The following is a 26,984-nucleotide window of genomic DNA, read 5'->3' on the forward strand; positions in this document are numbered from 1 at the left end:
AGGTGCCTTTGTACACAGCTGGAGTCCAGTTGGTGGAAATGGCTAAGGGTCTTTTTAAGTTCATGGATGTCTAATATTCAATGAAGTTTTTGTACTTTTGCTATGAAAACCCCCTTTGTCTCTCCACATCTTCAGTAAAGTCTGCCATGTACACGAAGGCTTTTGTCGACTGATTTTTTTCAGAAATGAAAGAGTCTCATCTGTTAATAAAGCAACAAAAGCAGCAGTGGCCACAGAGGCATCATAACTGAACCAGGCCGGAGGAAGGCACGTTAGCGCCCCCTAGCCAGCCCAGTCCCTCCCAAGAGAATGGAAAGTACTCGGGGTGCCTGCGAGCATGGGGTTCAGAGAACAAGTGCTTTGGCTGCCACCTGGGTTACGTAAATTCCTTAGCCAGGTTCTGTGAGCACTGCCTTTTTAGAAGCACAGCATTATGTACTTAACCAACAGAGGGTCACAGAAACCACTGGGTTTGAAAGTGGTCAAAATGAGAGGTTTCGTCAGGGCTGGTAGGATGTGGTCCCTGGCGAGGCATCTTAGGAACGTGATTTTAGCCCTTGACCCAGCAGTGAGCAGGCCCATAGGACGAGCTTGCTCACTGAAATCAGAACAGTGTGATTCATAAGCCCAAGTGCGACTTCACTACTTCACACTGGGCAGTACCATTCCCAGGTCCTGGGAACATCAGTGTCTGCTTGTCAGCACAGCCTTTCCTCTGTGGGAAACCAGAGCACTTGCATCTGGTGGCTTGTGCATTTGTTCAGGCAGGGAGTTAGGTGGGCTTAAAGGGCTGTGCCAGCAATGGTGAGAGTCTGGTGCCCCTGTCTCCACTTTGGGGACCTGAATTCTCCCATCTAAGGATCAAGGAATCCTTTTTTTCTGGTTAGAGATGGCTCCTTTTTTATAACCACAAGACCCATTCCATCATGCTGAAAAGTTCCAATGCTTGTGAATTTTCAGTCGGTTAGCATTCCTCAGACACTATTGAGCACCTAACACATGAGCAGCTGTGCTTCGTTCACTTTTACTAGTTTGGGGCTCAGAGGGGTATGATTGTGAAGCCCTATTTTCCTGGAGAACACCCCCCCAACACACACACATACACACACACACACACACACACACACACACACTTCCTTTTGGGATGGTGAATAGGAGAGACCTTCCCTCGGTGACAGGGCCTGCCTGTCACAGGCTCAGTCTGATACTACTCTCTAACCTTAGGTCTGAGAGCATCGAGGACAGGCGGCTTTAGACTGTGAGTTTTTCTTCGCTCTCAGGTTTGTGGTAGCCCTGGGCATCACCGAGGGGCTTACTGCTTGGGATCTGAGGAAAGGAAGAAAGGGGGAAGGAGCAGGAAAACAGGGTGAGGAAAGAGAAGGGTGGGAGTGCCACTATTGTCCCCCAAGACCTTGCCAGCAGGGGTTTGTGGGGGGGGGGGGCGGCTGGTGTGGCACAGCAATCATTCCAGCACACAGCAAACACTCAGCATATACTGTGGCGAGGGTGCCAGGGGAGAGTGCAAAGGTCCTTGCGCTCACGGGACATCCGTCCATTCTAGTAGGAGAGACCGATAAAGAGCAAGCAACGAAAAAGGGAAATAAACAAGAAAATATCAGGAAGTGGTTAGTGCTTTGATGAAAATAAACAGGGTGATATATCAAAACAGGGTTTGGCCATGTCCGGCCTGCCGCCGGTTTTATTCCATCCCTGGGAGCTAAGAATGGTTTTTATGGTTTTAAAGGGTTGGAAAAAAAATCAAAAGGTGAATAGCACTCGTGACTTGTGAAAATGATAGGAAATCCGAGTTTGTGTCCATAAATAGAGTTTTACTGGAACATAGCCACAGACGCCTGTTGACGCCCTGCTGGTGGCTGCCTTCGGGCTGCAACAGAGCCGAGCGGTGGCAGCCACAGCACCTCTGCTCGCAGTGCCTGAAACACTTACCGTATGCACTTGCAGAAAGAGGTTGCTGACACCTGTGTTAGGAAGTGGCTGGTGGGGACTTCAGAGTGAGTACTCATCGAAGGTCTCTCTGAGGTGACAATAGGAGCCAGCCATGTGGAGATCTGTGGACGGGAACCCCTATTTGGAGGGTGCTGAGGTGGGGAAGAGCTCGGCGAGCTCAGTGGCAGGAAGAAGGAGTACTGCGGGGGGAACAGCCTGGCCTTGTTTCATGGTGGCTGTACTGCCTGGTTTCCCCGAGGGTAGCAGTGGTTTCAGGATGTGGTTCATCTCCCGGCCTGCTGTTTCCTCTGGTTGCCTTTCTCTTGGGGTGTTTTGGTCTTGGTCACTTGTGTTGGAGCCATTCCTCAGAAGCCCGCTATTGCTCAGTTGTCTGCTCTACTTAAGAGGGGCACTAAAAGCCCAGGGAGGCTCTGACCAGGTGGGCAGGTGTTGGAGGCCGGCTGTGGACGTCAGATGGGGCTCTTATTTTAGGAAGTGGATTTCATTAGGGTTATTTCTTCCTGCCCTGGTCAGATTCCATTGAAAGTGTTCCCCCAGTTTCTTGCTGGAGAGAACTGTGTGGCCACCAGCATTCTGGGAACTAAGTGGGAGAAAACTGCCAGGGGCATCTCAACATTCAGTATGGAAACTTTCACCAGTTCTCCTATTTTCTGCACAGTACTCTTGTGTTCAACTGGACCTTGGTGTCCCCAGCCCAGGTACACCCCTGTTACCCTCTCCCATGAAAAGAACTCCCAGCTTCTGGCTGAGCTGGGGAGGGGCAGCCCCCACTACTAGATGGAGTTGAGGAGAGGATTCGAGGAGCTGTCTCTCCTGGAACTGAATTTGAGCAGTCCCCTGTCTTTACCTCCATTTCCAGAGACACCTGGTACCATTAATTCTTGACTTTGGGGGAGTTAGTGATATAAATCATGTTTCTTTTTTACTTTCTCTGGGTTAGGTTTCAGCTTTCTTGGGTCTGCTAAGTCAGTTGACATTTCTCCTGTGTTCCAACTTCTGAATTTTTGTTACTATTATTTCCTCTCCTGTTCTCTTTGTCCTTTAGAGACGCCTTTAAAAAGCCCCTTTATGGTTATCTTAGAAGGGTTTCAAGAGGGAGCAATGTGGTTCAGTTGAATTGACCACCTTTGTCCTGATTTACTTATCTAAAATACCACTCTGATCATTGTGTGAAGGTAGATAAAAGGAGAGCAGGAATGGAAGCAGAGGGACACAGTTTGGGGCTAGCAAAGGTCCAGGTGAGAGATGATGGTGTTCTGGATGAGAGCATAGTAATGGAGGTGAAAGAAAGTGGATGACCTTGAGTTATGTTCTGAAGACAGCCACTTTGACTTCCTGATGGCTTGGTTGTAGGGAGTGTGGGAAAATGAGGAATTAAGATTAACCCCAAATTTTCTGGCTTAAATCATTGGTACCATTTACTATGAGAAAGTCTGAGAGAGGAGCAAGTTTGTAGGTGGAGATCAAGAGTTAAGGCTGAGCCCAGCCGTGCGTGGCTCAGCAGTTGAGCATCGACCTAGGATCCAGGAGATAGAGGTTTGATTCCCAGTCAGGGCACATGCCTGGGTTGCGAGCGCAATCCCCAGTCGGGGGCCTGCAGAAGGCAGTTGATCAATGACTCTCTCATCATTGATGTTTCTATCTCTTTCCCTCTCCCTTCCTCTCTCTGAAATCAATAAAGATCAAAAAACAACAACAAAAAACTTTTAAAAAAAGAGGTAAGGCTGAGATACCTATTAGACATCCAAGTGGAGATGTCAAATAGCAGCTGCATATATGATTCTGGAATCAAGGGGAGAGGTCAGAGCTGGATTTAGACTTCACTGGCGTTTGGATTGGCATTTAAATCCTTGGGACTAAATGAGATTGCTTAGGAGAAGAGTATGGATGGAGAGTAAAAAGGTGCCCCCAGGACTGCCTGGAGTCATTCCAACAGTTAAGGATAGAAGAGAGGAGGAGGGAGACCAGGAAAGTGTGGTTTTCTTCTCAGTAGTAAAAAGAAAAAGTGTTTCTACAGAGAGTGGTGAAACACAACTGGCAGGTAAAAAGATGATGGAGATATGACCATTTGTGGTAGAGACTTCCATTTGTGGTCTCCCCTTCTTTGTGAATAATAGCGCCCCTCCATTTTAGCTGGACACATAGTCACTCACAATAAAAACCGTATTTCCCAGGCTGCCTTGTAGCTAGATATGGCCAATGGAGATAAGTAGAAAGCAGTTTCCAGAAGTGTCCTAAAAGGGAGGGGGAATGCTTTTCTTCACCTCTCCTTTTCCGTTGACTGCATTGTGATGTAATGGCTGAATTTCCTGCAGCCCTTTTGGCCATAAGATGACCTTAGAAATGGAAGTTAGCCATGTGGCTCAGTGGTTGAGCATTGACCTGTGCATTCGATTCCCAGTCAGGGCACATGCCCAGGTTGCAGGCTTGATCCCCAGTAGGGGGCATGCAGAAGGCACCCAATTGATGTTTTTCTTCCACTGATGTTTCTATCTCTTCCTCTCCCTGCCTCTCTCAGAAATCAATAAAAACATATATATTTTTAAAAGATTCACAGCTTTAAAAAAAAAAAAAGGATCTTGGGTCTTTGATACCATGGAGCACTGTACAGCTCGGGACAGATTTTACATGAGAGATAAACTGTCTTGTTTAAGTCACTTTTATTTTGTCTTTTCTATAATTAGCAGCCAAATGTAATTCTAACTGATCTATCATTGGATCCAGTGGCAAACATTAGAGGCATAGTGGTTGAAGCATGAACAGCTGTAAAAACAACAACCATAATAATACCACTGCTGACTCTTTATAGCACTGTTCAGTTTACAAAGCACTTTCATTAAACTGTCTTGCCTGGTGTTTGCAGCTCCATTGTGATACTGTGGACATCGTCTTCATAGATGAAGAAACTGAGGCTCAGAGAAATCACTAAGTCATGTCACCTGGTTACTAAGTCACAGGACTTACACTTCAACCTGGATCTTCTGGCTGCTCCCCTAGTGCTCATGAATATAGGTGGAGAGTAGGTCATGAATGCACACGAGGTTCTGCCCCAGAGTTTGCTTGATGCTGGGTGGGGTAGTTGGAAGTTAGCCCCAAAGCTCCCAGAGAGCATTGGGCATTAAGAAGAAAACTGTGTGTGTCTGTGCGCGCTCGTGAGCAGCAATCAATGTTTTCTCACTTTTCAGGAAAATGCCTACATTTCTATAGGAGTGATGTGGGGTACAGGAGGTCATGGAGAATAAAGGGAAGTGAAAATTAGACAACCACCAACATTGGAGGGAAAATGTGTTTACCAGGTGGCATGCTAGCAGTCCCACCTTGGGAGTAATTGGGTAGCAATCAGATGTTCTGACCAAGAGTCTGCTGAGTGTCCTGTGACCATATAAATGTTTTCTCCATATCAAAGGGATCTGCTTCTCTTCCCAGTCTCCCCTCTTCAGAGGCCAAGCTGAGAACTTCTGAAGTTTGGCACTATTCTCTCCTTCTGCTTTTCCTCGTCAGTAACTGCTTTGCTGACTTCTTTCCAGTTTCTTTCCCTAAATCCCCATTGATCCTGACGTAGACACTTTGTGGTGGATGCATGCCAAATGTCATTTTGAGATCGTTGTGGGATATACAGATTTTTAGCTGATCAAGGGTTTGCACCTTCCTAACAGCAAGCAAAGGTGAGATAACTTTTAAGTAACTTGCTCAAAGTTACAGTCAGAAAGTGGAAGCTGGGATTTGAAGCCAGCTGAGTGACTTCTCAGAGACCAGTTTTTCACCTTAGAAAATTAAGAACCCCCATCCCCTGGAAATACCATTCTGTTCATCCCACCCATGGCCCCCTTTAATCTTGCCTGACCCACCCCAGCACTGCTCCTGGAGGCACATTAAAGCAAGCCTTACATGCTTGCCCCAGGGAAAGGCCTCACCCCTCCCCAGTTACCATCGGCCCACTTGCTCTTGCCCTTCATCTCCCTGGATCGTGGATTCCTGGCTGTAGTCCCTGGCTTTGATATTTGCTTCTGCTCTCTCAAGCTTGGCAACTCATCGCATTCCCCTTGAAGCTTTTCTGGTTAGTTCTCTGCTCTATTCCTGCCTCTGATTTTGTGTCCTTCCATGGCCTTGGGTGAGGAGCACTCTCCCCCTGGCCTGGGCCCTGCAGAACCCCACAGCTGGGGCAGAGGTGGAAGTGGCATTGAGGTGGCATTATGGCAAGGGGCATAAGAAGACCCAAGTCCTGTTCTTGGCTACAGTTTCCCTCCCTCAAGGGAGATATATGCACAAAAGAGGCTGAGCAGGCACTTAACCACTGTCTTTATCAGGTAAGACTTGAACCCTGATGTCAAGATCCAGAAACGTTGGCTCGAATGCCTAGAACCAAAACAGGCCTCATTTATCCCATAAACATTTACTGAGCACCTAAGATGTGCCCAGCACTTCCTGGGGATGCAGCCGTGAATAAAATAAAGTCCTAGCCCTCAGAGAGCTTATATCTAGTGGTGGGAAATCACACAAAAAAAATCAATAAAATTACATCAGGCCTCCTGTTCTATTTATTCCCCCAGGGCCATACCCAAATACCCTGTAGCCTTCGACCTAATCTCTATAATGGGGTCAAGGCCACATTCACAGCAGAGATCAGCACAGGGCGTGTAAGACTTAAGATCAGGGGCAGGAGGTGCCCGTTGCCTCGGCGCCTCCGTAGAAGAGGACAGCGGCACTCCATCCCCCAATCCCCCTAACTCCAACCCTCACCCCTCACCCAGGGCCCTGACAGCAAAATAGTTCGTTCCAGCCAGAGAAAACGCAAGAGAGCAAGAGCACAAGGCTGAGGGAGAGCTCATTCTTCTGGCTGAGGGATCAACTCCAGCCCCTGGTCGCTGGGACCTGGGACCATTGAAAGGGGCAACATGCACACATGCTCCCATGTGCGGCATGTGCACTTTATGGCTTCGGAGTGTGGTTCCCCGGCCAGGGGCAGGCAGTGTGTCAGAAGCACAGTAGAAATGCAAATTCTCATCCCAGCAATTGCAGTGGTTCAGAATCAAAATCTACAGGTGATCTCCTTGCACATTCAAGTTTGAGAAGCAACAGGCTACACTTTGATCAGGTGCAGAGAAAATCTCCACCCCTAGACTGTGACCAATAATAATTCCTTCCTCTAGGAGATGCAGCATGGGGTGGAATATAGAGGGTTTTCTTCCCTGGAAAAGGTATAAACATATTTGAGTCATATTCATAATTGTTTGTAAAAATTAGAAACCAGTCCTGCTAGCACTTTGACTTTAGACATCCAGCCTCCAGAACTGTGAGAAAATAAATTTCTGTTGTAGGAAAAAATAAAAATTAGTTACTATAAATAAAATAATCAACATCAATAAAAATAGAATAAAAGAAAATTACGTTTAGAAAAGGGTGCTTTTCACAGAGAGTCCCAAACAAGAGGAACCCAAAGAGGCCCACACTAAGACACATCATAATTTAAATGCCAAAGGTTAAAGACAGAGAAAATCTTAAAAGCAGCAAGAGAATAGCAGTTAGTTACCTACAAGGGAACACCCATAGGGCTGTCAACTGATTTCTCAACAGAAACTTTGCATGCCAATGGCAAGAAATATTTAAAGTGATAAACAAGGACCTACAACCAAGATTGCTCTACCCAGCAAAGCTATCATTTAGAATTGAAGGTCAGATAAAGAGCTTCACAGATAAGAAAAAGAAAAAGCTAAAGTTCATTACCACCAGACCAGTATTACATGAAATGTTGAAGGGTCTTTTTTAAGAAGAAACTAATGAACAAAAGAATCTGACGAATTAAATAGATCCAGAGACATTGACGCATGCAGCAGACGATCATATTTCAGAGGGAAGAGGGAAGGGGGGGTGGAGGGTGGGAAGAGATTAACCAAAGAAGTTATATGCATATATGCATAACGCATGGACACAGTCAATAACAGGGTGAAGGCCTGGGGAGGGAGTGGGAGCGAGGTGGAGGGCGTCAGTGGGGGGGGGGGAGAAATGGGACACCTGTAATATTTTCAACAATAAAAATAAATAATTTAAAAAATAAATAAAAGGGTGCTTCTTTTAATTTGACTTGTAACATTTTCAACTCAAAGTTTCAACAAATAAATATTCTATACTTTGTATTTAAAAACTACTAAGTTGCCTGGCCAGCGTGGCTCAGCGGTTGAGCATTGACCTAGGATCCTAGGATAGAAGTTTGATTCCCGGGTTTCGGGCTCAATCCCCAGTCAGGGGCGTGCAGGAGGCAGCCGATCAATGACTCTCTCATCATTGATGTTTCTATCTCTCTCTCTCCCTCTCCTTTCCTCTCTCTGAAATCAATAAAGATGTATTTAAAAAAACAACACACTACTAAGTTACTATTAATTGAGTTTTTAATGTCTAAAGGGCAATTTCATGCATGGAAAAGCACACTTAAAGTGGTTTGTGTATTTTAATTTTTTTAATTGTAAATTTTTAAAGCCTAATTATATTAAGTTCAACTTAAAAATCTTGCTATTTTGTTCATAAAGCTAGTATTTTTATGTTAAATCTTTTACTTTCTTCTTAATGTCAGTTAGCTTATAAATTCTCCAAATATTTAATATCACAAACTTTTTAATTAAATTAGCTTGGATGGTTTAAACTATAATTAAGCCCTATCTGGTTTGGCTCAGTGGTTAGAGTGTCAGCCGAAGGACTGAAGGGCCCCAGGTTCGATTCCATCCAAGGGCAAATACCTCAGTTGCAGGCTTAATCCCTGGCCCCAGTCAGGGCACATACGGGAGGCAACCAATCGATGTGTCTCTGTCACATTGATGTTTCTCTCTTCTTTCCTCTTTCTAAAATCAGCAAACATATCCTCTGGTGAGGATTTAAAAAAAAAAAAAAAAAGTTAATGTTATGTGAATTTTTTGAAGCAATTAAAATTTTTAATTACCAAAAAAAGAACAGATAAAATAGAAATTACCCCAATGATTACAGCAGTTACTGCCACACACACCCTTAAACCTATCACAAAGTGTTAATCTATGTCTGTGTCATTCATCATCTTTATATTTGTTTTCAAGCTTTTATCCAAACTTTCAAGCTTCTATGTAAACAAAGCAGGCAAAATCCCAGATGGGCTGAGATGACTACAGTGAAGATTTAGGATTTGTACACACTTAGATTAAGGTTTTGAGCTCCATATTTGGAGTTGCCATATGGTTACAGATACGGAGAGTCACCGGGAGATTGGGGGTAGGGCCTGGATGTGCTTCTAAAATAATTTCACCCAGCCTGCCCAGGCATGGCTCAGTGGTTGCGCATTGACCTAGGATCCAGGAGGGGGAGGTTCGATTCCTGGTCAGAGCACATGCCCAGGTTGCAGGCTCGATCTCCAGCAGGGGGCATCCAGGAGACAGCCGAAAAATTACAACTCTTTTATCATTGATGTTTCTCTCTCTCTCTCTCTCCCCCTTCCTCTCTCGCTGAAATCAAAAATTAAAAAATAAAATAATTTCACCCAGCTGGCAATTATCTGTGGGAATTCCTTTCTATGGTAAAATTTTGCATGCCACAATAATAAAATGCGTAAAAACTCACTAAAAAAATACAATTCAGTGTATTTTTCATCCCTGGGTATCACACTACCTGGATATAAATACAAGAAATTCACAGCTTAAGTATTAACCAAAACACGGTGTTGTTTGAATAGTTGATATTTTGGGGAACTCACCTGTATCTTTTTTAGTCTAACTCATTTTAAAATCATTATGGAGTCAGGCTTTTTATAAGGCTTTTGTTTTCTCTCATACTCAGGTTGTCTCCATTTGTCTTTTTTTTTTTTTTCTGTGTCCCTTTTCCTCTTAACACTACTTCAAAACTAACATGCTCCTGGCATCCTCTGGCAGACTTTGGCCTGCTTTGGCTTTTCTTGTCCCTGGTAAGGAACCAGCTAGTCTCCAAGGAGCCCTGGTTTCTTTAAGAGGTGAACGTTATTACGAATGCTCGGGGTGTGAATCAAATTATCCACATGAGGACGGAGGGGGAGGAGGAGTCTCCACTTCTCAGCCGCTCCAGTGAGAGAGCCAGAAAATGAGTTTACTGTGATGTGTCCAGTGTAACTCCAACCCTAAGTTCTTTAGAAATATATGTTCTACTGTAAAAGCTTTTCATTTTATTCTCCCCTTTTTAACCACCAGCTTTTAGCTACCAGCTGCTGCTTTTTAAAAAACAACTTTATGCCCTGGCCAGAGCATCAGCCTGGGGGCCAAAGGGTCCTGGGTTCAATTCCCAGTCAAGGGCATGTACCTCAATTGCAGGCTCGATCCCCAGCCCTGGTTCAGGCACAGGTGAGAGGCAACCAATCAATGTGTCTCTGTCACATCGATGTTTCTCTCTCTCTCTCCTTCCCTCTTCTCTCCCTCCCCTCCACTCTCTCTAAAAAAATTCAATGGAAAAATATCCTCAGGTGAGGATTAAAAATAAAAAAAACAAAATGAAAAACAACTCTATTGTCATGTTATATATATGTTTAAATTATAATGTTAATGAACCTTTTTATGTCATAATGGATGCATGTTGGCTTAGATCCCAGATGCCCTGGCTAGGGCTGCAAATGTGTCCCTCATCACTTTTATGATCTTTGTGTGTCTTACCAACCATCATCCTCTGGTTATTTTATTGATAGTCACACAATATCATTTCACCCAACACTATGAATTCGCTAGGCTTGATTCTAATTTCAAAGCATCAGCTTGGCCCTCTCCTTTCTCCTGGAGCAAACTTTACCTTCTGTCTCTCCTCTGCCTTTTATCCTGGAGATGGGTTGTCATTTTGTTTCTCCCTGTTATCTTCAATTCTCCTTTCAGGCAGTCTCAGTGTATGTGCCTCAGCCATATTATTTATTTATTTATTTATTTATTTATTTATTTATTTATCTATTTATTATCTATTTATATTTTTAATCCTTATGCGAAGATTAATTAACCTTTATTGATTTGAGAGAGAGAGGAAGGGAGAGAGGCAGAAACATCGATGTGAGATAGAAACATCGATTGGTTGCTTCCTACATGCAGGGCGACCAGGAATTGAACCTGAAACCTAGGTATGTGCCCTGCCCAGGAACCGAACCTACAGCTTTTTTGTGTGTGTATGGGAAGATGCTCCAACCATCTGAGCCACTTGGCTGGGGCAACCGTTTGCTCTTTAAAGAGGCCAGTCCTTCAGAGGAAATAGATCAAAATACATTTGGCAAAGTTAACCTATTTGACACGTCATGCTTTTGTAAGTAAGTAGGTTTTTTTCCATAGTACCTATGATGGTGAACCCCAAATCCAAGTTCCAACAACCCATTCATTCTCTGCCAAACCCTCACCTTCAAGTGCTCAGCGTGTCCTTGCCCTGACCCAGCTCCCATCTGCCACCCCCACCATACTGCCCTATAGTGACCAGCAAGCACCCCTTAGCCCCACCCCTCTTGTGGAGGAGAGAACCCTGACTCTTAGCATTTACACCTTTGTGGGATGCCCTCTCCTTGAGTACATATGCACCTGTGACTTGCTTCCAATGAATAGTATATGGCAAGGGTGACCGGATGTCACACCTGTGATTAAGTTATGTTACATAAGACTCCATCTTGCAGACAGACTTGTTCTAGAGACTCTCTTGGCTGGCTTGATGAACAAGTGGCTGTGCTGGGAAAGCCCACCTGGCTAAGTCCCGAGGGTCGAGGGTCGCCTCTAAGAGCAGAGGACAGCCTCCAGGAGACAGCCAGCAGGAAGCCAGGGTCCTCAGCCATACAGCCACCAGGAAATGGATTCTGACAACAACCTGAGTGAGTGTGGATGCAGATTCTTCTCCAGTCAAGTGTCCAGATGGTGATCTGACCAACAACCTGATGGCAGCTCTGTGAGACCCTGAGCAGAGGACCCAGCTAAGCCATGCTGGAGTTGACTCTCAGAAACCTTGGAATGATAAATGGGTGGTTTTTGTTTGTTTGGTTTTAAAAAAATAAAATAAAATAATTGGCTTTAGAGAGAGGAAGGGAGAGGGTGAGAGAGAAACATTGATTGGTTGCCTCCAGTACCAGCGGATCGAACCCATAACCTGGATATGTGCCCTGACAGGGAATCCAGTCGGCAACCCTTTGGTGCACAGGTTGACCCTCAACCAACTGAGCCATACTGGCCAGGGTAATGGGTGTTGCTTTAAGCTTCTAAGTCTGGTAATTGTGCAGCCACAGATAATTAATACGTCTGAGACACTGTGTCTTATGTGGCCCTCTGACATGGTGGTTCATTATGTTCTTCCATACCGCAGCGCAAAAGCTGGGACGTAGAGGAATTGTCTTTCTTCCCTCTTCTCTTAGGCCATTTTTTTTGAGTCTCAGCTGTATGGCTATGCCATCTTCTTCCCCTCCTGAGGGCCCCTGCCATTCACTGAACCCCTGGTGGTCCCTCATTCTCCAAAGGTCTTAGCATCACGATATGTTTTATATCCTCTTCTTATCCTAGGTAAATTCTATGTTGGTTTGAGTGGACTATCAATTTCTTCACTTTCTCCTTTCTGAAGACATCTATCTCTATTCTCTCTAAGCCACTCACTTCCATAGTCACAACTGGGGCTTTGGCATCACTGGAAACTCTTCTACTCAAAAATCATTGAGTCAGTCTTCTACCCCTTCTGCCTTCTTTCCTTTTCGCTGGCCTATTCAGCTGCTCCTACTGCAACAATTTCCCCTCATCAGCTCCCCTGCTCTACTGATCTAGTTATCCCCATATCATCAGCCCTCTCACTCTTTTCTGCACTCCTTAACAAGCTTAGAGTCCATGTCTATACCCTAACCTTGATCCTTTGTCATTTTGTCATACCCGTCTGTCCAAATTCCAACTATGGATGCACCCAACTATCCAAAATCACTGTGCTTGCCCTCAAAAAGCCTCTGGGAAAGTCACACAGTAGGGCATATTGGTTCTACATAAATTCATGGTTACTATGTTCAGGAAAAGCCCTCAGTAAATCCAGGAAACCCTATTAAATGTCTATGATGAACTCACTCTCCCACAGCGATTATTTCAAACCTCTGGCCCTTCCTTACACCACCATTTACAGCAGATAACCTTCTGTCTCTCTCTGTTTCTCATTCTCTCTCCTTAATAAGGAGAATGGAAGCCATCAAATGAAAATCCCCATCTAGGATGTAAATCCACCTATGTTTGCTCCCATTCTGTCCTATTTTCCCTCCTGTTGCAATGCAAGTGCTATCGTCTTTTCTGCCTTAGCCAAATCTCTACACTTACAATTTGTATTCCATCCCTTTCCTCCTTATATAAACAATTCTGTTATTTATGGTCTTTTATCTTTCCCATATATTCAATCGGTTCCTCTTGGCTGGATCCTCCCCTTAAGTTTTTAAATATATCTTTTTCTGTCCCATTTTTCTCTTTCTTCTCCTTCTGGAACTCCAATTACCCATACATTAGACATTTTGAAATTGTGCCACAGCCCAGCCGGGCGTGGCTCAGCGGTTGAGAGTCGACCTGGGATCCAGGCGATCAGGCTTCGATTCCCGGTCAGGGCACATGCCCGGGTTGAGGGCTCGATCAATGACTCTCTCATCATTGACGTTTCTATCTCTCTCTCTCCCTCTCCTTTCCTCTCTCTGAAATCAATAAAGATATATTTAAAAAAAAGAAAGAAGAAAGAAATTGTGCCACAGATCCCTGTGACTTTTCTTTCTATGCCATCTTTTCCCACTTTTTTCTTTCAGATTATTCCCATTGAACTATCTTCAAGTTCATTTTCTCTTTCCATTGAGATCTTTATTTGGCCTTTAAGCCCATCCAGTGAATTTTAAAATTCCAGATATTTGGTTCTAAACTTCCCAGTGTGGCTCAGTTGGTTGGGTGTCATTTTGTGCACTGAAAGGCTGCCAGTTCAATTCCTGGTCAGGGCACATGCCTGGGTTTTGGTCTTGATCCCCAGTAGGGGGCATGCAGAAGGCAGTCGATTAATGTTTCTCTCTCTCCCTCTCCCTTCCCTTCTCTCTCTAAAAAAAAAAAAAAAATAAAGAAAAAATCAATAAAAATATTTAAAAAAATAATATTTCCATTTGGTTTTAAAAAATATGTTTTCTATTTTTCTGTTGTCATTTTTATCTGTTCATTTATTTTAAATGTATTATTCTTTTATATCCTTGAACATTGTTATAATAGCTGCTTTAAAATCCTTGTCTAATAATTCCAATACCCGAGTTTTCTTGGAATTGGCCTTTGTTGTTTACTTTTTCCCTCGATAATGGGTCATATTTTACTTGTTCTTTTGAGCAATTTTTGGATTACATCCTGAATATTTTGAAGGTTATGTTGAGGAGACTCTGGATTCTATTTTATCCCTCAGAAAAGTGTTGATATTTTTCTTTTATCAGGCAATTAACTTGGTTATACTCAAACTATAAACTGTCTTACCTGCAGCCAGCAATTGCTCAAGTCTCAGTTTGGTTCTTTTATCTTTAGCTGGGATTCTGCTCATGTGTGGTTCAGGCGTGACTCACAGACTTGGGAGAGAGTTTATATAGAGAATTTTGGGGTTTTCTTCTCTGGCTCTCTCTGTTCGTCCTTCCTGGATTCACCCCTCACTATGCTGCAGCCTTGGTTGCTCTGGGCTCTGTCTGGTTCCTCTGCCAGAAAGACAGTGGGTTTTCTATTGGAATCTTAGCCATCCTGTACTGCACTGTGACTGTGGCTAACACAGGGAAAATCCATAAAAATGGGAACTCATCTCATACCTACTTGGGTTCACTCTCAGGAGTCCTCAGGTAGTTGGGGTTTTGTTTTGTTGTTGTTGGTAGTGTTTTTGTTTGTTTGTTTGTATGTTGTCCAGAGTATAAGGGCTGGTCAATTAGGAGCTTATTTCTCCATACCAGAAATAAGACTCTTTCCACAAGGCTTTTTGTTTTTTTAATTGATTTTAGAGACAGAGGAAAGGAGAGAAAGAGAGAAAGAGAAACATCGAGTTGTTGTTCCACTTATTTATGCATTCATTGGTTGATTATAGTATGTGGCTTGACCGGGGATGGAACCCGTAACCTTGGTGTGTCAGGATGATGCTCTAACCAACTGAGCTATCTGTCCAGGGCAACACAAGGTTTTAAATAGGTTCAATTCTCCCTGTTAAATTCCCCAAACCCTCCCTTGATCTACAATTTCTTTTAACTATCTGCCCTATGTATCTTCCCTTCTATAGCTTTTTAAAAAAGAATTGTCTTACTGACCGGCCAGCGTGGTTGAGCATTGACCCATGAACCAAGAGGTCACCGGTTCAATTCCTGGTCAGGGCACATGCCTGGGTTGCAGGCTGGATCCCCAGTAGGGGGCGTGCAGGAGACAGCCAATTGTTTCTCTCGATGTTTCTATCTCTCTATCCCTCTCTAAAAATCAATAAAAACATATTTAAAAAATTTCAGCAAACTAATCAGGACATTAAAAAAAAAAAATTGTCTTACTATCTCCATTTCTCAGCTCCTACTCTCTCTCAACTCTCTCCATCATAGCTTCTGTCTCATCATGGCCAAAAAAAACAAAAAAACAAAACAGGCTCTTTCCAAGATCCCCAGTGACCTTAAGCTCACTTAATATGATGGATATTTATTAACCATTGTCTTCCTTTTTTTTTTTTTTTATCTTTATTGATTTCAGAGAGAGGAAGGGAGAGGGAGAGACAGAAACATCAATGATGAGAGAGTCATTGATCAGCTGCAGCCCACAACTGGGGCATGTGCCCCAACCGGGAATCGAACCCCGATCTCCTGGATCCTAGGTCGATGCTCAACCGCTGAGCCACACCCGGCTGGGCGCCATTGTCTTCCTTGAACTCACTCGTTTCCCCTTCAATCTCATCCTCCCCTCCTGTTGCCTATCTCCACTGTTGGCTCCACCAACCACCCTCTTAGGCTGGCCAGAAATCTGATGAGTCATTCTTGCCACCTTTCCCCCCCAATTCATCATATTCATTGCCAATCTGTACATTTCACTTTCCAAATCTCTCTAAGGTCTCTGATATCCCTCCTTTGTTACTACCACCAACCTAGACCAAGCTAACTTCATCTCGTGCCTAGACTCCTGCTAGAGCCTCCTGTTTCCATGTTGGTTCTTGCACCCTCCAATTTGTTCTCTGTATTACAGCCAGAGTGATAGTCTCAAAATGCAAATTTGATCCTATCACACTCTTATTTTAAATACTTCACTCTAAGACTTGCTTACGACATATGTACATGCCAAAATCCTTTTTTTTTTTTTTTTACATATATCTTTATTGATTTCAGAGAGAGGGAGAAGGAGAGAGAGAGATAGAAACATCAGTGATGAGAGAGTCATTGATCGGCTGCCTCCTGCACGCCCCCCACTGGGGATCGAGCCCGCAACCCGGGCGTGTGCCCTGACTGGGAATCGAACCCTGATCGCCTGGATCCTAGGTCGACTCTCAACCGCTGAGCCACGCCCGGCTGGGCCAAAATCCTTAACATGACCTGGCATAGTCCGCTGCCTACGTGATTCTTTGCCCTTATCTTGCATCGTGGCCCTGGCCCCAACTGCCTTGCTCCAGACATATTAACATTTCCTGTACTGTGGCAAATTCATATTTGGGTTTAACACTTTTAATTGGTCAGTCGTTTTACATGTGGTTTTGGTCTGCAGGGCAAAATTTAAAGTGTGATTTTAGCCCAGCCAGTGTGGCTCAGTGGTTGAGCATCGACCTATGATCCAGGAGATTGAGGTTCGATTCCCCATCAGGGCACATGCCCCGGTTTTGGGCTCAATTCTCTGGGGTGGGGGGGGGCATGCAGGAGGCAGCCGATCAATGATTCTCTCATCATCGATGTTTCTATCTCTCTCTCTCGCCCTCTCCCTTCCTCTCTCTGAAATCAATAAAGATATATATATTTTTAAAAGTGTGATTTTAAATAATGGAATCGCCCTTCATAAGCATTTAGGAATAGTCAAAGATCCTTAAGAAAGTTGATACAAATGTAGCTGATATGGCTATTATTGTTGTATTTATTGATTATAACCAACCACGCAAATTCCTCAGTTGCTGCTCACATGTTCAGCTGGATGGTATACATGTGGCACACGCATGTACAGACACTCACAGATAGTTGTTACCACGTGTTTCTGAGACTCTACAATAGGAGGACAAATGCCAACCAGCAGCTTTAGCTTCCCCAAAGGCCTTCTACAGGGGTGTTCTGCTTTTTTTGGCCCCTATACGTTCTGCCTGATTTCACAATGTTGCCTGTGCATTTCTGTCGTTATAGAGTACATGATGACCACCAGGAATTCCAGACATAGAATCTGCACTTCTTTAGAAAAGCATCTGACCAAGACGTTGCAAAACCTAGGTGGCTCCACACTAGCCCCTCCTTGGAAGTGCATGCTTTCTGCAGGTGCTGAGCCGTCTTGGGTCATACACACACATGTGCACACCCAGCCAGAGGTACTGGTGTTCATAATGCTCAGTGATTTTGATCAGTTTCTCTTCATTTTCATGCTTGAGAACTCACTCTTACCCCTACAATACATCTGAAGATAGCCAGGAATTTGAAGGCCCTGATATGGTCCAGGGGTTGGCAAACTATGACCTGTTCTTTATTTATTTTTCAATCATCACCTGAAGATATGTTTTTTATTGATTTTACAGAGAGGAAGGGAGAGGGAGAGAGAGAGAGAGAGAAATACTGATGTGAAAGAGAAACAACATCAGTCAGTTTGCTTCCCATATGCATCCCGACCAGAGATTGAACCCACAACCTGGCTATGTGTCCTGAATGGAAATGGAACCAGCAATCTTTTGATGCATGGGACGACGCTCAACCAACTGACCCACACTGGCCAGGGCTGATACCTGTTTTTGTAAATAAAGTTTTATTGGAACACAGTCATGCTCATTCATTTATGCATTGTGTATGGCTGCTTTAGGCTACAGTGGCAGAGTTGAGTAGTTGTGACAGAGACCGTATGGTCTGCAAAGTCTAAAGTATTTAGTATCTGGCCCTTTCAAGAAAAAGTTTACAGACCTCTCATTTAGTCTCTGTTTTCCAACTCTTTAGCAACAATTAATAACAAAGTAGAGTTGCCAGACTTGGCAATGAAAAACAGAGGACACTTAGATAAACAGTGAATTTTAGATAAATGACAAATACTTTTTTTCTTAGAGTTGTACTTATGTTCCAAATACCGCAAGGCAACCTTTTAATAAGGACCTGTACAAGATGCCTATCATCCCCTCAATCTTGCTACACCCACCACACTTTGAGCTCTGGAAAAGAAAGAAATTGAAGGAAGGAGGGGCTCTTGGGATGATCTGTATTCTTTAGAAGAGGGAGCCTAGAAAAAAAGCAGAACAGTCTTGGTCACTTCTGCCTGCCTCACCATGACAATGTTGGGTTTGGGTCCTCTTGGTGCAGCTGGTAGGCTTCAGTGACCAAAGAGCACTCTTCAAATGGCACAAATAAATGTTGTTGAAGGGGGATGAGGTAGGGAAGAAACTGTTTCACTATTTTTTTTTTTTTTTTAGATTTTTAAAATTGATTTTTAGAGAGAGAGGAAGGGAGAGGGAGAGAGAGAGAGACATTGATCAGCTGCCTCCTGCACGCCTCCTACCAGGAATTGAGCTCACAACCCGGGCATGGGTCCTGACTGGGATTCGAACCAGCACCATCCGGAGGATATCGCCCAACCACTGAATCACACTGGCCAGGGCAAGGAAGTGTTTCATTCCCCTCTTCCCCAGTCCCCTTTTTTGGGGTTAATCCTCACCTGAGGATAGTTTTTCCTTTGCTTTTCAGAGAGAGTAGAAGGGGGGGAGGGAGGGGGAGAGGGAGAGAGAGAAAACATTGATGTGAGAGAGACACATCAACTGGTTGCTTCCCACACGTGCCCTGACTCAGGTTGGGGAGTGAATTGCAACCCAGGTACGTGCCCTTGACCAGGAATTGAACCCACGACCCTTCAATGTGTGCACTGACACTGTAACCACTGAGAACACCAGCCATAGTGGAACTGTTTTATTCTTCACGCTGGAAAGTGCTTCTTTAAACTAGCAGCTCCACTGTGCACTTAACTGAGGATTTATATTTTCTCATTGTCTGGTTTAATGCCTCGATTTTAATCCTGGGTAAATGTAGAAACTACCACTCTTTACTGGTAGATGTGGAAGCTGACTTTCAAGCAGTGTCATCTCATGTCGAAGAGTTGGTTTGAAGTCACTTTGGATGGAAGACATCTCTGAAGTAACTTACACATGTAGCTGATAGAAACTGGATAGAGTAGCAATTAAGTGCCAGGACCTGTAACCAGACAACCTGGAGTTAAATCCTGGCATAGTCATTTACTGGCTAAGTGACCTGGGGGAAATAACCTACTTTTTTGATCCTCAATTTTCTCATCTTTTAAATGGAGGGCTGATGGTAGCAGCTACCTCATGGAGTTTCTGTGAAGATTAAACTAATTAGAACATGTAAAGAACTTAGAACTGTGCCTGGCACATAAGCATTTGGAAAATGTTAGCTGCTGTTCTGTGCTTTACAAGTGAAAAAGAAACCTCTGGCTAAATGCAAAGTGTATGAAAAAACTTCTAGCAGTATGAATTCTCCCCGCCAGGTGTCACAATTCAGCAGGCACTGTCTATCCCTTAGCTTGACTTGGTGTGGCTGGCTGGAAACTTAATTTTTTGCTTATCATTTTTGATTTGATTTGGTGATTTCAAGGGGGATAAACTGACATTTTATCCTTTGAGGTCTCTGGGGATCCAGGAATTCCAGCAGAACTGCTGACATGCAGGGCTGGAAGGAGCTGTTTGGAATACTGCCTTTGTTCATAGTTAATGTGACCTATAATTTATTGTCCAAACCAGGATATTTTGAGGGTGAATGGGGGACTATTATAACTATGCCAGGACAGGAGTAGTAAATGTGATGTGCCCAACAACCTGGATATAGACACCTTACCTATAGGGTGGTTTTTCCTCAGCATTTTTAGAATCTTTAGGACACAAACTCACTGACATTGCTCAGAAGCCTGGTGCAGTAGAGGGGGACCTCGATTTTGGAAGTTCCTGCCCTAAGGGTATCTTGCCTCCTTGTCAGGTCATTTACTTGAGTTTTGTTCTCTGTGGACGTAGTAGTATGTATCTGCCTCATAGACTGCAAGTCACCTTAGCCTCCTTTGTGTTGAATAATTCCGTATCATCTGTGGCTTTCCTCATTGGCTTTTCCCTGCAATTGTAAACCCCTTTGGAGGCACCAAATCCTCCCTCTTTGGATGTGTTGAAGGGGGGTGAGCAGTGTCGCCACTTTCTGGGTTATTGCTAAAGAGATTTTTCTACGATTTCTATCCCTAAGGCTCATAATCCTATTATTTCAAATTTGCTTATCTTTCTTAAAGGGCAGGAGGAAGCTAACCTTTGTTGAGTACCACCTTGCGTCAAATGCTGTGATTTTGCCCCCATCATCTTGGTCATCCCATCAACCCTGTGGCATTGGTATTATTAAGGCGAGGAAACTGAGGCCTAGAGATGTAACAGCCCATAAAAGGCAGAGCCAGGATTCAATTCCAGGTCCTTATGGCCCCAAAGCCTTGTGGTTTCTACCGCACCAGTCTGCCTCCTGCTGCCTTTACAATAAGACCAGCCCTCAGCAGACATCACTAGCAAGCCCCTTTCCCTCGCTAGGTGTCAATTTCTTCTGGAAGTTGGTTGGTTTGCAATATGTGCTAAAGGGCCGGAGATTGGGGCTGGTGGGGGAAGTTATGGGGGGCATTGAACAGGTTTGAAGAAAGGGAATGGAGAGTCAGGAGATGGATTATTGGTTTAATAGACAAACCCAAGACTGTGTGTGTCTGAGGGGTGGGGGCTCAGGAGATGAGTGGAAACTGCCCGTCTAATTAGGAGAACTGAAGGGGACCCTGGTGATTATAACCAGGTTTAAAACTTTGACTCATATCATCCTTAGAACATCATCGTGCACATGGGGAGCACAGAATACCTTCGACGGCAATATGATGAGGAGGAGAGACGGCTGCCAGTGGTCTCCTCAGAGAAGAGCGCAGGTCTTCTGCTTCAAGAATCCAGGCCTGGAAATGCCTATAGGAAGCACCCCGCCAAAGATGCCGAGCTCGTTCCTCCCGCCTCAGTTCAGTTCCTCCGGGCACACGGTGCCCTTTACCAACACTTGGAGGCCTTTAGCTCCCGGGGAGACAGATAGCGGCTCCTCCCTGCGGTATCTAATACACACCCGGGACATCAACATCTCAAATAGTCCGCCCCAAATACCAGGGACGGGTTTCTGAGGTGTGGGTGTGGGGGTGGTGAGGTCAGACAGCCCGGCCGAGGGGGAAGCTGAGCCCCGGGCGGCGCGGGCCTCCCGGGGCAGCGGCCCCGCCCAGCAGCACCGGCCCCGGCCCTGACCTCCCCTCCCCAGCTCCGGCCGGGCCGCGAGCGGGCCGTGAGCGCGAGGGGAAGGCGTCGTACTAGCGCCTCTGAGGCGCGGCCGACCCGAGAATCCAGCCGTGGGGAGGGGGGAAGGGTTCCGGAGCCCCAGGGGGCCGACTCGCCTGGCTCAGGAAGCGCGTGCCCCGCACGACGCTGGCCTCCCTCCTCCGGGTTCCCCCAGTTCAGACGCTGGGGATCCGGACGCGGGGCGTCGGAAGCCCCTTGCCCCTCCCCCACCCCCGGCTCGGCCCGGCCCCGGCGGCGGCTCCCGCCCCGCCCCGCCGCCCCGTCACCCCGCCCCCCGCGCTCCGGCCCGGGCCCCTACGCCTCGCCCCGCCCCCGCTCGGGCGGCCGGCCCCGCCCCGCAGCCTCGCCATTCCCGGGCAGGCCCCGCCCCCCGCCGCGAGCCCCGGCCCCGCCCCCCGTTTCCGCTGGCGGCGGCTGCGGTGGCAGCGGCGAGGGAGCGCGAGGGAGCCGGGATCCCGCATTCCTGGGAGCTCGGTGAGTGCGGCCCGGGGCGGGCGGCCTCGGGCTCGGGAGCGGGCGAGCTTGCGGGGCTCGGGCAGGCTGTGGGCGGGCTCGGCGAGCCCTTCTCCAGGTTTCCGGAGGGGAGCGCCTCAGGGGCGCTCCGGGCAGGGGGTATCGGGAGGCGGCAGTGGGGCGGAATGAGGGAGGGATGGGGTAGGCGCCCTGTGCGGGCCGGGACGCGGCCCAGGAAGGGGAAGGTGTGTGCGGGGCCCGGGAATGGGGCGAAGAGGAATCTGCACGGAGAGGCTCGGAGGACCTTTTGGGAGGGGAGCCGCGGGAGGGTGAACCGCGGGATCCCAGGCGGAGGGATGGGAGGAAGTCTGTGGGGTGCCACAGAAAGACAGAAGGGTAGAGCCTGGGAGCTGTCATGGTTTTCCGACTGTGTGTCCCAGTAGATCCCAGTGGCTTTGGGGTGGTCCATACAGCGCCCCCAGGGAGGGCCGGGGGCTCGGCCAGGAGTGGGATACCGCCTTCAGGCCCCCGCCCCCCCGCACCCTGACCATTCCTTGGGCCACCGCTGGCTGATCGGCACTCAGAGTGACAGAGCTTTGGCACACCTCGAAGTACGAGATATAGTCCATCTGTGCCTCCAGGTTTGGGACTTTAAGAAACTTTCTTGTGGTTAAAAAAAAGAAGTCTAAAGAAGAAACTGGCTTGCTATGAGAGCAGTATTTGTGCTTGTGTATCTCGAAACTGGAGTCTTGGATCGCCTTTTTTTGCAAGATATTGGTCTCTTCTCTACCTCTTCTCTAGATGCCTGTAATGTCTGGGGAAATTTGAAGCATTGGGATAGTGTGGGATCCCCTGGGCTGTGTGGACCTTTCCTCTCCCATCCCTAAAACGGGAATAAGAAGGCAGCTGCTCACCTCCCTTTGGTTCAGAGAACTAAACTCATTATGTAAGGGTGCCCTTCTGACCTGCAGCTGTCCCCTTCTCTGACTCAGGTATTTCCTCCTCCAGGAAGCTTTCCTGGACTAGTGGAGAAAACTGAGGACTCCTGCTCTGATCCCTGTATACCAGCCAGCTTTCCTCTCCCTACTAAAAATAGTCATAGAGAATGTTTTGTATGTAGTTCTGCTATAAAGATGTGCAGTCAGCTTGTCATCATAAGTAATAGAGGGGAGGAGAGGTATTATGGATAATTTCAAATAATGGATTGTACAAATCACTTATATTTAGCTAAGGAATGCAGCCAGTGAGACAGACATTTACACCAACTTCCTACCCTCTGCCTGGTTCTGGCATGGCTGTTGCAGCTGGGCTGTGGGTTGGGGGCGAGGAAAGAAAGAGGATAGGGGTGGATAAAACTTGAAGAGTAATTCAGCTCTGCACTCCTTCATTGAAGACCCGCTGTATGCAAGGCTCTGAATAGCCAAGAGTGAGCCACAATTAAGTGGGATTCTTTTATTTGAATTAATCAGATATTAATCTTCTTTAAATCTACAAACTGATATTTAATATTAATAACAGTAACTAGTGTTTATAAAATAATTTATAGATGGCCAAGTGCTTTCTCTGCTCATTAGCTGTATATAATTTTATTTGATTCACATATAATCTTGTAAAGTATATGTTATTTTTAATTGCCTTCTTATAGGTTGGGAAAATGAAGCTCAGAGAAAATAAATTGCTTCTCTGAGGTCACAGAACGTATTAAATGGAAGAAGCAGAACTTGAACTTGTGGCCTCTGACCCCTCAAGCCCTGTGCTTTTCCTATTGTTCTGTGCCCTCACCTGCCATTTTTCTCTATTGAGCCTGAGGAGCTTAGCCTCAACACCACCTATGTGTGCAGCCCTGGGCAAATTACCTTCCCTTTCCAACTTTCTGTTTTGGAGGGTTATTGGGTTAAAATGTTTCTGCAGTCTCTTCTGGCATCAGATAATTAGCAGTATAAGATTATATTAGTAGCCAACCAGACAATAAGTGTGCTTTATTTTTAAAAAATTTTAATTGTGGTAAAAAAACCACATAACAAAATTTACCATCTCAACCATTTTTTATTTTTTATTTATTTTTCTTTTTAAAATATATCTTTATATTTAAAAGATATATTTTAAATATATCTTTCAGAGAGAGGAAAGGAGAGGGAGAGAGAGAGAGATAGAAACATCAATTGTGAGAAAGTCATTGATCAGCTGCCTCCTGCATGTCCCCTACTGGGGATCAATTCCACAACCCGGGTGCCCTGACTGGGAATTAATGCCAATCGCCTGTATCCTAGGTTGACACTGAACCGCTGAGCCCCGCCCAGCTGGGCTCAACTGAGCATTTTTAAATTTTAAGTTCAATTGCATTAAGTATATTCATTGTTGTGCAACAGATCTCCAGAACTTTCTCATCTGCATAACTGGAAGTGTATACCCATTAAACAGTAACTCCTCTTTTCTCCCTCTCCCCAGCCCTTGACAATCTCCATTCTATTTAGTGTGCTTTATTCAGCTCCTACTATGTGCTTAACAAATGCTGCCCTTGAGGAATTAATAAGGAGAAGCCGCTCAGTTTAAGTGGGAAGCCCCTGGGCCAGGGATAGCTGGCTCATGTGCTGGTCCTCATTCCTGAGCCTCTAACTCCAGCACTGGCTGGTATTGTTAAGTGAATGAGTGAGTCAGTGTAGCCTTGGGCAAGTGCCTTCACCTCTTGTAGCTTTAGCTTCCTGCTTGCAAAGTAAGGATAACACCAGGCTCTCAGGTCTTTGGAGGAGCAATGAGACAATGTGTGTGAAGCAACAAGCTTAGGGACTCCTACATAGCAGGTGTGCAGTAGATGGTGGCTGTTATTTATACTCTAGCTGAGGAGACTAGACAAATATGCTTGGAACAAGAGATGACAAGACTTATTTTTTTCTGCCATTAAAGCCCAGGCTTGCTGTGGTTGTTGTTCACAGTACTGAGGGAATGGATCTAATCCAAGTGCCTGCCTATCTAGCCTTATCTCCCACTGGTGTCCCCATAGGAACCCTCAGTTCTAGCCAGACAGATCTCCCAAGCATGCTTCACTCATTCCTTCTTTGTTCTTTAGTTCATACTGTCCCATCTTCCAGGAATGCTCTTCCCCAGTTCCCCTTTCCCTCTTTCCACACCCTACTAATGTCTGAGCTCTTTCATTGAACCTTCCCTGGCCACCTATCCTAAAAGAACCTTTTTTTCTTTGGAACTCCTATGGCATTTTCTGTCTTAATCTCTACTGGCTTTTATATACTGCCTGGGGTGATTCTTTAGTGAATTTGACGAGTACTTCGAGTATATGTGTCATAGTACAAGAGACTGAGCTAAGTTCTGATGATGCAAAAATGAAAAAGGTAAAGGTCCTTGTCTTCATGAGGCTTATAATGCAGTAAAGGGTTAAGGAAAGGGTTCAAAAATGACAGTTCAAATTATAAGGTCATTGGGCTGTGAGAATAGAATGTTATGTAGGTTCAAACAGTGGGATAAATCACCTGATTTTGGAGGAATGCTTTATGTAGCAGGTGGTATCTGACATAAACTTTGAAAGGTGGTTTGCATTTCAACAGAAGGGAGGAGGGACCAGCTTGAGAAAAGGCACTAAGAAAGTGTTGGGGTGTCTGAATAGTATAAGTGGGCCAGTGAGTGGGTTGTTTGCAGGGAAGCTGAGAAAGAAAAGGCTAGATAGGGAGATAATGGCCATATTGTAGGTGGCTTCAAATATCCAACCAAAGAATTTCTTTCATTCATTCATTCATTCATTCATTCATTCATTCATTCATTCAAGAGAAGGTGAGTGCCCACCATGTGCAAGTACTGAGCTGGTATTAGGGAGACAGTAGTCTACCTTGGGAGGCCCTGGGAACTTTGCAGGCTTTTGAGTAGGGGTTGCAGAAGCAGGGCTAGGCCTCAGGTGGGCGAGTCTGGGATCTGTTAAGAGGATAAATCATGGTGGGGAGAGTGGCTAGGCAGCTGTGAAGAATGGTGAGGGACTGAATCTGAGACATTTTGGAAGAAGGATTGAGATCCTTTGTGAATTGGTTGGCTGGGGGTGGTGAGGAAAGGATGAAGGGGGATTGACATGGATTCTGAGCATCATTGCGAAGATGCAGTGCCACTTGCTGTTCTAGTGGGTATCATAGGTTCTCTAACTAGATTGTAAGCCTCTTCAGAGCTTAGATTTTAATTGCCTCTGTTCTCCTTGGCCCAGTATTCATTGCTGAGAGGCACAGGGTAGGCACAGTGGGGACCCCTGACATTTCCAAGAAATGAGTCTTGTCATGGGGATGTAATGTATGGCATGGTGATTATAATAATACTGTACTATAGCCGGGCTGGTGTGGCTCAGTGGTTGAGCATTGACCCTTGAACCAGGAGATCACAGTTTGATTCCTGGTCAGGGCATATGCCTGGGTTGGGGGCTTGATCCCCAGTAGGGGGAATGCAGGAGGCAGCTGATCAATGATTCTCTCTCATCATTGATGTTTCTGTCTTTCCCTCTCCCTTCCTTTCTTTGAAATCAATTAAAAAAATGTTTTAAAAAACATAATGCTATACTGTATATTTGAAAGTTGCTAAGTGAGTAGATCTTAAAAGTTTTCATCACAAGAAAAAAAATTTTGTAACTATGTATGTATGTTGATGGATGTTGACTAGACTTATATGGTAGTCATTTTGTAATATATAGAATATCAAATAATTATTTGTACACCTGAGACTAATATAATTTATATGTCAATTATATATCAATAAAAAATGTGGATCCATTTTGCCATCCAAAAATAAATAAATAAATAAAAGAATCTTGCACCTTCCAGAATCCCATATTTGCATCCACAGCAGTATTTTCACATGGGCCTGGCTTTCTCCAGAGTCATGTTTCCACAGAACCAAGTGTTTCCTATGTATATCTTTACACCCCAGGTTAACTACCCTTTAAACTTCTGCTATAATTTCATCTTTCATTTGATGGCCATTTTCCACTAAAGTTTTATTGCTCCACAAGAGTAACTTTAGATGTGGTAGAGATGAAAGCAACAAAGTGGCCTGTTCTTTACATCTGTCGCCCAGGGTATGTGAAT

At 45.2% G+C, this 26,984-nt stretch overlaps 1 protein-coding gene across 2 annotated transcripts in view; it reads left to right on the top strand.

The window, feature by feature from the left end:
- Positions 1-21,851: 21,851 nt before the first annotated feature.
- Positions 21,852-26,984, top strand: part of TSPAN9 (tetraspanin 9) — a 194,742-nt gene continuing 189,609 nt past the window's right edge. Inside the window, exon 1 of one of the 2 annotated variants that reach the window (XM_081128791.1) lies at positions 21,852-21,933. The gene's annotated coding sequence lies outside the window, so the exon portion shown is untranslated. The remainder of the gene's footprint in view (positions 21,934-26,984) is intronic. The other variant, XM_081128792.1, reaches the window with a different exon arrangement.

The sequence above is a fragment of the Miniopterus schreibersii genome (assembly GCF_964146895.1).
Source record: "Miniopterus schreibersii genome assembly, chromosome: 2".
NCBI classification, from domain to species: Eukaryota; Metazoa; Chordata; class Mammalia; order Chiroptera; family Miniopteridae; genus Miniopterus; species Miniopterus schreibersii.